This window comes from Pinus tabuliformis, chromosome J (genome assembly GCF_031772625.1).
Source record: "Pinus tabuliformis cultivar Carrire ecotype Pingquan chromosome J, CPIR1, whole genome shotgun sequence".
Classification (NCBI taxonomy): Eukaryota; Viridiplantae; Streptophyta; class Pinopsida; order Pinales; family Pinaceae; genus Pinus; species Pinus tabuliformis.
Window position 1 is genome coordinate 1,338,365,370 of NC_142295.1, and position 9,989 is coordinate 1,338,375,358.

Genomic DNA, 9,989 nt, shown 5'->3' on the forward strand with positions numbered 1-9,989 from the left:
GGGCAGCCATACGCCATACACCCAATCGGGATTCAAAAGAAAGTGTCATTGTTCTAATAGATTCAAAGAATCAGAAAATAGAACATCAAACAATTCGGTGGAAAGATCTTACATTCCCTGAACACTGGGTAGTTTCCAATCCCAAACCTCTAGCACCAAAAAGAATAACCTCTGCTGATATCCAAGAGAATCAATCTTCTATTATTTTTTCTTTCCCTAGAAGATCTACTATTGATTACAGAGGAATTGAAAGAGCCTGCAAAAGTTCCAAGTTTTATAGAGATCCATCCACTGTTGATACCACTTGTTCTAGTTCAATTTCCTGTAGACATATTTCTTTCTTTGAATTTTCCCAGTTAGTCAATTTCAATTCTCTAGAAGTTACGTGCCCTGATGTAAATTTTCTGTAAATTTATGTACCCTTCTTGAATATGTTATTCACAAGAATCACCATCCAAGAACTGGAGAAGCTCCTCCTTCCACATCAGTCAATCCATGCCCGAACCCAAAATGTTTAGACATTCCTTTTCCTCATGAGCCAGAGTCTGACCATGTTCTAATGATGCATGAGATTATCACTCTAGAAGGAAAATATCCCAGATTGACATAAATGTTTAGTGTAATGAGGCCAGCCAAGCCCAAATATGGACTAGGCTATCTTGAGCAAGCAAAAGGCCTAATTCCTTCTTGTAGATTTCGTCCTGTTCCAGATGACTGTAAAATACTACAGTCATGGAAATGCACAAGTTCTTTACTCTGATGAATGGCTGTTTGAAATCAGAAATAAGTTCTAAATGGATGAAAGCCATGTTTATTTGGGACTTATTTACCAATCCAGAAGCTGAGCAGTTTGGCCTAAGTCATACTATTAAGGAGAAGAAGAGATTAGCTGAAGATTGGAAACATTATATGGAAATTACAAATTCTTGGATTTCCTTTTACGAATGGAAGAAAAATGTTTCCCCTGAAGTTGTGTTGACATGATCATCTTCTTCATCATGGCAGCAAAATAGAGACTCAATCTACCTTTCCTCCATACATAGGGATTATCATCGGAGAAAATCAAAATGCAGCAAAGGCAATTCCTTTGGTTCAGAAGGATGATAATGTCTTAGGCATAGATGGAAGGATCCAAAAGGCTAGTGAACAAATCAACAAGACCAACACAACAATAAAAGGTCTGGAGGTAAATACAACAAAGGTTGTAGAAATAAAGGAACTGTTTGACAATGTTCAAGTCTCACTAAATGAGGTTAACATAAACCTAAATGATGTATAGATATTATGCCAAAGAATCTTTAAACAAAATAGAGGAAGTGGAAGGAAAAATAGTAGATCACATAGATACTACTAAAAATCTGATATTTGGTTTAACTGAAAGGGTTGAAAAGATAATTCTGTCAAAAACAGATAAACCAGTTCCTACCTCTTTTCTCTAACAAAGAAATATAAAGATTCAGGATCCTGTTAAACCAATCTATAGGTTCCTGACACTATTCCCCAAAGAAGTAGCCACATCTTTAGCAGAAAATCCAGAGGCTACAGAAAAAGTCACCATTGCTTCCTTATTCAAGGAAGAAGAAGATGAAACGAAAGAATCTGAGTCTCAAATATTTCCCATATATGAACCTCTTGAAAGTAGGTTCAATAAATATCATGCACCTGATCTTGAAGGCAAAGGCAAGCTTCCTGAAGCTCATATATTTTTCCCTGAATCACATAGATAGTGGAATATTGATAATCTGAGTGTTTGTCAGATTAGAAAATTAATTGATATGATGTTCACAAAATATAAACTCATGTGTCTTAGAGGAAAGAGTGAGATATAAGCATGCAAGACTATTATTCAGTGTTTTACAGGAATACTTCTCAGGTGGTGGGAGACTGAATCATCTCCGACACTATTGATAAAAATGGAAGCAAAAGTACTTAAAGACGAAGCAGGAGATGTGATTCACAATTCAGATGGCTCAACTATAAGCAACATGATTGTAGCTTTAACCTCCATGACCTTAGAACACTGGTGTGGCTGTGAAACAAAGATTGTAGATAAGCATGAACTTATCCTTATGAAGCTCAAATGCCACAAGATGTCACAATATGAAGACTTTCACCGAGATTGGATGCAAAGAATCTATGAAGTGAAAGATTTGAAGAATCTTTTATGGAAACACGTATATCTTACTGCTCTTCCATCCAGATTTGTTGATTATATAAGGTTGCAAGAAGTTTTCTAGTTGCCATTTGAATCATATACTTGGGGAGAGATTTATTCTCACATTACAAAAGCATTAGTGATCTTATGCACAAGTTCCAAAGTAAACAAATCTTTGGAAAAACTTTCAAAGCTCCTAGACAAGAAGTCCATTTGTAGTAAATATGGAATTACAGTTGATGACCCTTTGGTCAAAAGAAGAAAAGCAAAGAAATAGGCTAAAAAGGAGTATAGACAAAATGTAAAAGGCTACAAAGATTGCAGAAAGCATTCTCAGCAGCCTAAAAGTCCCTCCTTTAAAGCCAGGAAGGGCTACTACAGGTATGTCCCTAGGACAAATTATTATAGACCCTCTGATATCCACTCACATACATATAAACAAGAAAAATGGAATAACCTCACTTGTTGGTTATGTGGCAAGATTGGGCACACATCCTCACGATGCCCAGAAGGAGAAGAATCTAAGAAAAACAGAGGGAAGAAGTCCCAAGCCTCTTTCAAGAAGGGGAAAAATATGAAGCAAGAGGGACATATACAATGCATGAAGTGTGGTTCCTGCACTCACAGGATAGAACACTACCCAAATGTGGTAATTAAAGACCAAATCCAGCAGCAGCAACTTGAAGAATCATCATTTGATTCTTTTAGTTCTTCGTCTCAAGAAGAATTACAAGAACACATGCAAGAGTGTTCAGATTCTGAAATGACATCCTGTTCTTGTCCTAAACCGGATGAATGTGCTTGTCAAATGCATTATGATTCTGATTCTGAATCATACAGTGATTCCAGTTCTGAAGAAATGACCTTCAGACCACAGAAAGAGAAAATCCTAATGGCTGCCACAGAAGAAGATGAGATAAAAGTTCTTTCTCAGATTCGAGCAATGGAAGATGGAGAAATGAAGAATCGGTTAACAGAGGCATTCATGGACCAGCTCAAATCTAGTTCTTCCATAAATACAGGTAAAAATCCATTATTTGTGGATGTTTCTTTTGAAAGGAATACTAGATCCTTCCAACAACATCAAGAGAAGCCTGACAAGGTGTGTTCACTCAATTTAAAATTTGCAGTAGCAGACATCCTGATTGACTGTATTCTAGGAAATATATTCCTAGCAGCTATTGAGCCACATGGGTAAGCTAGATTAAAAGAAAACAAAGCTTGTTATTTTATTTCTATTCCTACTTCGAAAGGAATAACAAAAAGGATTGAGTTACCTTCTTCTTTTGACCAAAGGGTCATCAACTGTAAGTCCATATTTACTGCAAGTGGACTTCTTGTCTGGGAGCTCTGAAAGTTCTCCAGATTTAATATTATGTATTTCTCTACTTACTTCTCCCAAGGTGAGTGAATGCACCTTGTCTGGCTTCTCTTGATGTCATTTGAAGGATCTAGTATTCCTTTCAAAAGAAGCATCAACAAATAATGGATTTTTACCTGTATTTCTAGAAGAACTAGATTTGAGTTGTTCCATGAATGCCTCTGTTAGTTGATTCTTCATTTCTCCATCTTCCATTGCTCGAATCTGAGAAAGAATTTTTATCTCATCTTCTTCTGTGGTAGCCATTAGGATTTTCTCTTTCTGTGGTCTGAAGGTCTTTTCTTCAGAACTGGAATCACTTTATGATTTGGAATCAGAATCATAATGCATTTGACAAGCACATTCTTCCGGTTCAGGACAAGAATAGGATGTCATTTCAGAATCTGAACACTCTTGCATGTGTGCTTTTAATTCTTCTTGAGACGAAGAACTGAAAGAATCAAATGATGATTCTTCAAGTTGCTGCTGTTGGATTTGGTCTTTAATTACCACATTTGGGCAGTGTTCTGTCCTATGAGTGCAGGAACCACACTTCATGCATTGTATCTATCCCTCTTGCTTGATATTTTTCCCCCTCTGGAAAGAGGCTTGGGACTTCTTCCCTCTGTTTTTCTTAGATTCTTCTCCTTCTGGGAATTGTGAGGATGTGTGCCCAGTCTTGCTACATAACCAACAAGTGAGATTTTTCCATTTTTCTTGTTTAGATGTATGCAAGTGGATATCAGAGGGTCTATAATAATGTGTCCTGGGGACATACCTGTAGTATCCCTTCCTGGATTTAGAGGAGTGACTTTTAGGTCGCTGAGAATGCTTTCTGTGATCTTTATAGCCTTTTACATTCAAAATAGTGCCGGGAACCTATTGATTGGTTTAACAGGATCCTGAATCTTTATATTTCTTTTGTAGAGAAAAGAGGTAGGAACTGGTTTATCTATTTTTGACAGACTTATCTTTTCAATCCTTTCAGTTAAACCAAATATCAGATTTTTATTAGTATCTATGTGATCTACTATTTTTTCTTCCACTTCCTCTATTTTGTTTAAAGATTCTTTGGCATAAGATCTAAAAACAGATGAAGTATACTGTACATCATTTAGGTTTTTGTTAACCTCATTTAGTGAGACTTGAACATTATCAAACTGTTCCTTTATTTCTACAGCCTTTGCTGTATTTATCTCCAGAACTTTTATTGTTATATTGGTCCAGTTGATTTATTCACTAGCTTTCTAGATCTTTCCATATATGCCTAAGGCATTATCATCCTTTTGAACCAAAGGAATTTCCTTTGCTGCGTTTTGATTTTCTCCGATGATAATCCCTCTATATGGAGGAAAGGTAGATGGAGTCTCTATTCTGCTGCCATCTAAGGTAGTCCAAGCATGTTTGGAAGATGATGAAGAAGATGATCCTGTCAACACAACTTTAGGGGAAACATTTTTCTTCCATTCATAAAAGGAAATCCAAGAATTTTTAATTTCCATATAATGTTTCCAATCTTCAGCTAATCTCTTCTTCTCCTTAATAGTATGACTTAGGCCAAACTACTCAGCTTCTAGATTGGTAAATAAGTCCCAATTCAACATGGCTTTCATCCATTTAGAACTTATTTCTGATTTCAAACAGCCATTCATCAGAGTAAAGAACTTGTGCATTTCCATGACTGCAGGCTTTTTATAGTCATCTGGAGTAGGACGAAATCTACATGAAGGAATCAGGCCTTTTGCTTGCTCAATATAGCCTAGTCCATATTTGGGCTTGGCTGGCCTCATTACACTAAACATTTCTGTCAATCTGGGATCTTCTCCTTCTAGAGTGATAATCTCATGCATCATTAGAACATGGTTATACTTTGGCTCATGAGGAAAAGGAATGTCTGAACATTTTGGGTCCAGGCATGGATTGATTGATGTGGAAGGAGGAGCTTCTCGAGTTCTTGTATGGTTATTCTCGTGAATGACAGATTCAGCAAGGGTACATAAATTTACAACAAATTTACATTCAGGGCATGTAACTTCTAGATAATTGAAATTGACTAACTGGGCAAATTCAAAGAAAGAAATATGTCTACAGGAAATTGAACTAGAACAAGCGGTACCAATAGTGGATGGATCTCTATAAAACTTGGAACTTTTGCAGGCTCTTTTAATTCCTCTGTAATCAATAGTAGATCTTTTGGGAAAGACAAAACAGGAGAAGATTGGTTCTCTTGGATATCAGCAGAGGTTATTCTTTTTGGTGCTAGACATTTGGGATTGGAAAATACCTAGTGTTCAAGGAATGTAAGATCTTCCCACTGAATTGTCTGATGTTCTATTTTATGATTCTTTGAATCTATTAGAACAAGGACACTTGCTTTTGAATCCCGATTGGGTGTATGGCATATGGCTGGCCATAAGGTATTGGTGTGCCGAAAACATCCTCTGGATTGTATGGCTATGTTATGTCTTTTCTAGTGCATATCAAACCCTGAGGTTTGGATCTGCAATTGGAGGATCTGATCTATTGTTTCATCAAAGGCATAGACTGAAAAATTAGGATAACAGTCAAAGTATACTGGGCCATGTGACAGAGGGGCAACTATACCTCCTATTAAGGAGTCGGTATACTTATTATGAGTAAGATCTCGGGCTGTGGCTAGTACAAAAGTATTTAACCCTTAATGGGTCAAAGTGTTGATCCCGATCCTTATGCATCCTAAGTGCAAATATTCTGTTTTTAACCTCTTAGCTTCGGCCTGTAAAGTTTTTGGATCTAGAAGAGGTATAGACTGAATATTGTCAGAATTCTCCAATAGACTCCTTTATACTAATTCTAGTGGTGGCTTTTAAATGGAATATAGAAAAATCATCATAAACTTCTGATGTAGAGATACTAGGTAAGTTCCATCGAGCAGACAGTTGTGGCTCTTCATATTCAAGTTCTACTTGATTTAAGACTCGACTAGAACTTGATAAAAACATATCCCTAAGGGGATTCTTTGTAGCGGATGACTCTCTATCTTCTAATTCATGGAAGGATATAGACTTCCTGAATGGATCCATTAATACGAGTGATGATTTTAGAATACCAACCTCTTGAACAAGACATTACTGGCTTTGATACCAATTTTCAGCAGGGGCTTCCACAAAGCTTGCTACAGTGTTGCTACAGTGCCACGTGCTCCGCGCGCTATGCTGTTGTCGCTCCACCAGCCACCAAGGTGGATATAAGATTGGATCATTTGTGATTCGATTTAAATTTGGTAATTTTAAATTTGATACAAATGGAAACTATCGATTCAGGTACCATTGAGCATACCCAGGATATGATGGAATTGCCTGAGAAATGCATCTTTGCATACCAATATACGGCATCTGCATTTGGTAACCTCGATAAGGTTGTTGTTGAACAAATCTGGCATAAGGTGGTTGTTGATAACCAGGTTGAATTTGCGGTTGTCCATAACGTACAAAGCCTTGTTGACCAGGACCTTGGTAAGCTTGATATTGTCCAAACCCAGGTTGAGCTTGTTGGGAATTTCAGGGTTGAGAAAATTGTGGCAGTGCTGCAGAAGTATTTCTATTGGCCAAACCTTTGACATGATGTCGGGAAGTACATCAGATCATGCACTGCCTATGCCATTGCCAAACCAACCATCATGAAGCAAGGCATTTATGCCCCACTTCCTACCCCTAATCGACCTTGGGAATCCATCTCCATGGATTACATGTCAGGTCTTCCTTCTACTATGCATGGAAACGGCTGTGTTTTTGTGGTCATCAACAAGTTCTCGAAGATGACCATTATGGCGGCCTGCAAGAGGAATATCACAGCAGAAGCCACTGCTAAACTCTTCTTTGAACGAGTGTGGGTACACTTTGGGATTCCATAGTATATCATCTCAGATTGGGACAACATGTTCCTCATATATTTTGGTCCAATCTCTAGTCGATGCTGGACACCAAACTCACTAAGTCCATAACCTTCCATCCTCAAAATGATGGCCAGACAGACGTTGTCAACAAGATGATCATACACATTCTACGCATGTACAACTAAAAGAATTCATGCACATGGGATGAGAGCCTCCCGTATGTTCATCACAGCTACAACCAGCCTCTCCATAGCTCGACTAGACACAACCCTTTTCACGTGGGCTTGGGATTCCAACCACTATGTCCCATTGATGTGGCCATGCCAATTGCAGCTACTCATGAAGATTCATCTCATGTCCAGTCTGAAATAGATAAGGAAAACAACTTCATTGAGCACATCCAACATATTTTCCAGCAGGTCCACAACATTATGGAAAAATCAAATTCCACGTACAACCAACGACATGATCAACATCGAGTGCCACACAACTTTCAGGTAGGCGACAAAGTCTGGTTGCATTTGCAAAAGGAATGCCTTACTAGAGCCTATCAAAAATTTAGACCACTGCGATATGGTCCTTACACCATTACCAAGGCTGTGGGAGACAATGCATTTGATCTCAACATTCCCCCATTACTTGGCCTGCACCCAGTGTTCAATGTGGACCGCTTTCAGCCATATTTTCCACCATTACTAGACACTTCCGACATTGCAGATCAACTCACACCCACTGAGTTAAATCCATATTGCTGTTGAAAAGTGTGCAACAAGAAATTCTTGTTGAGAGTGCAACAAGATGATGGAGCTTAGTGAAAAGAGTCGCCTTCACTAAGTGGGCCCGCAGGCTATTTTTGGCGCAAGTCTATTTTTAGACTATGTCTATTTTTAGACATATGGATCATGTCTATGGATTGCAGGTTTGCTGTTTATGGATGATTGGTCAAGTTGGGAAAAATAAATGGACTTCTATTTTTGATCAAAGTGTGAGTGATCACAGTGTGAGTGATCAAAGTCTATTTTTAGACTGGCTGTCAAAAATAGAAAAGTCAAATATTATTGTCTCATAATAATATTTGGACTATAAACTTGATCTTATTCTCTTGGAGCACTTCAGTTTGAGCTACAGAGGTGCCACATGCAGCTGTCAGAAGGAAATACGCTTTTCTTATGAGTCAGTTGAGTTGTTGCATGCATGACTTTAGTTAGAACTCAATTAGTTGAGTTTGGTGGAGTTGATTTTGCAGTTGATGGAGTTGTGTTCAGTTTAGCTTTGTTAAACTAGTTGTATTTAGTCTAACTGATCAATAGACTAGAGATGAATTGGGTGAATTAGTTATTAATTAATTCACAAGTTATTAACTCATAATGCAACTATAGAATACATCAGTTAACTCAGTTGCATGTCAGTGCATGTTCAGTTCAACAGGGACAGGTGGTAGAGAATCAGATTGCTATCAGTTGTGACTATAGTTGTGCACCAGATCTTGCACAATCAAGGGATTGAGGATGCCAATGAGTTTTCTCACGTATTTGCCCAGTATTGTAGCCTTTGCTCACATCCAACAAAGTGTGAGTGATTATTTTGAGGTGAAATACGAGTTTGGGAAGCCATTCTCATCAGTTCTTGAGCAGGTATTGAGCAGTGGAGGCAGGCAAGCAGTGGAATAGATTTGGAGATAAGATCTGAGTTGTATTGTGTGTAACGGGTGGAGCTGGTACTGGATTACTTGTGATAAGCATTGTACTTTGTAATGTTACATGATTCAATCAATATAATATACAGATAGTGTGGGGTTTTTAGTGAGATGCTTTCCCCAGGATACATACTGTGTTAATGAGTTTGATTGATGCTTCTATGTGTGCCTGTGAATGTTTCTGCTTCTGTAAATTGATGATCAACGTAGAGGAGATTATGTATTATACATGTTCCGCTTATAATTGTATGATTAGGATAATCTCTATGAATATGTGTTAAATTATTCAAAATTTCTACATGGTATCAGAGCTAGATGATTTGTAGAAAAAGTTTCTACATGGTATCAGAGCTGTTGATCATCTGATCTATTATTCAGAAAGTGTTTACATTTTATTTCTTCAGGCAAAGTCTATAATTGGGCCAGGTAGCCTCTGGATTCATCCTTCTTTTGGAAGGTGAGATATCCAATGAATGCCCATACAGTCAATCTCTGTACGAGAAATACTTTGTTCTCACGAATTTTAGATCCGGAAGCGGTTGAGTTTTAAGCTGATGGAATTCGAATTTAATTCCAAAGCAAGAGCGAAACTCAGAAACATTCAGTGTGAGAATGGAGACAGTATGCCCCAGTATCTCACGAAGTTCACCCAATGCCGGGATGACCTGGGAAGTGTGGGGGTGACTGTCGGATGAGGATGGTGAGTCTAGCACTCCTTGACCTTCCTAAGAGTTGGCATAGCTACCAAGACTCGGTGAATGGAAGGGAGAAACTGCCAAATTGGGAACGACTATGGTCGGATTTGATGCAGGAGGAGATTAGACGGCGCACCAGAGACGGTTCTTCATCCATTCAGGATGAGGATAACTGTGCCTTAGAGAGTAGGCGAAGAAGGGGAAGGGGA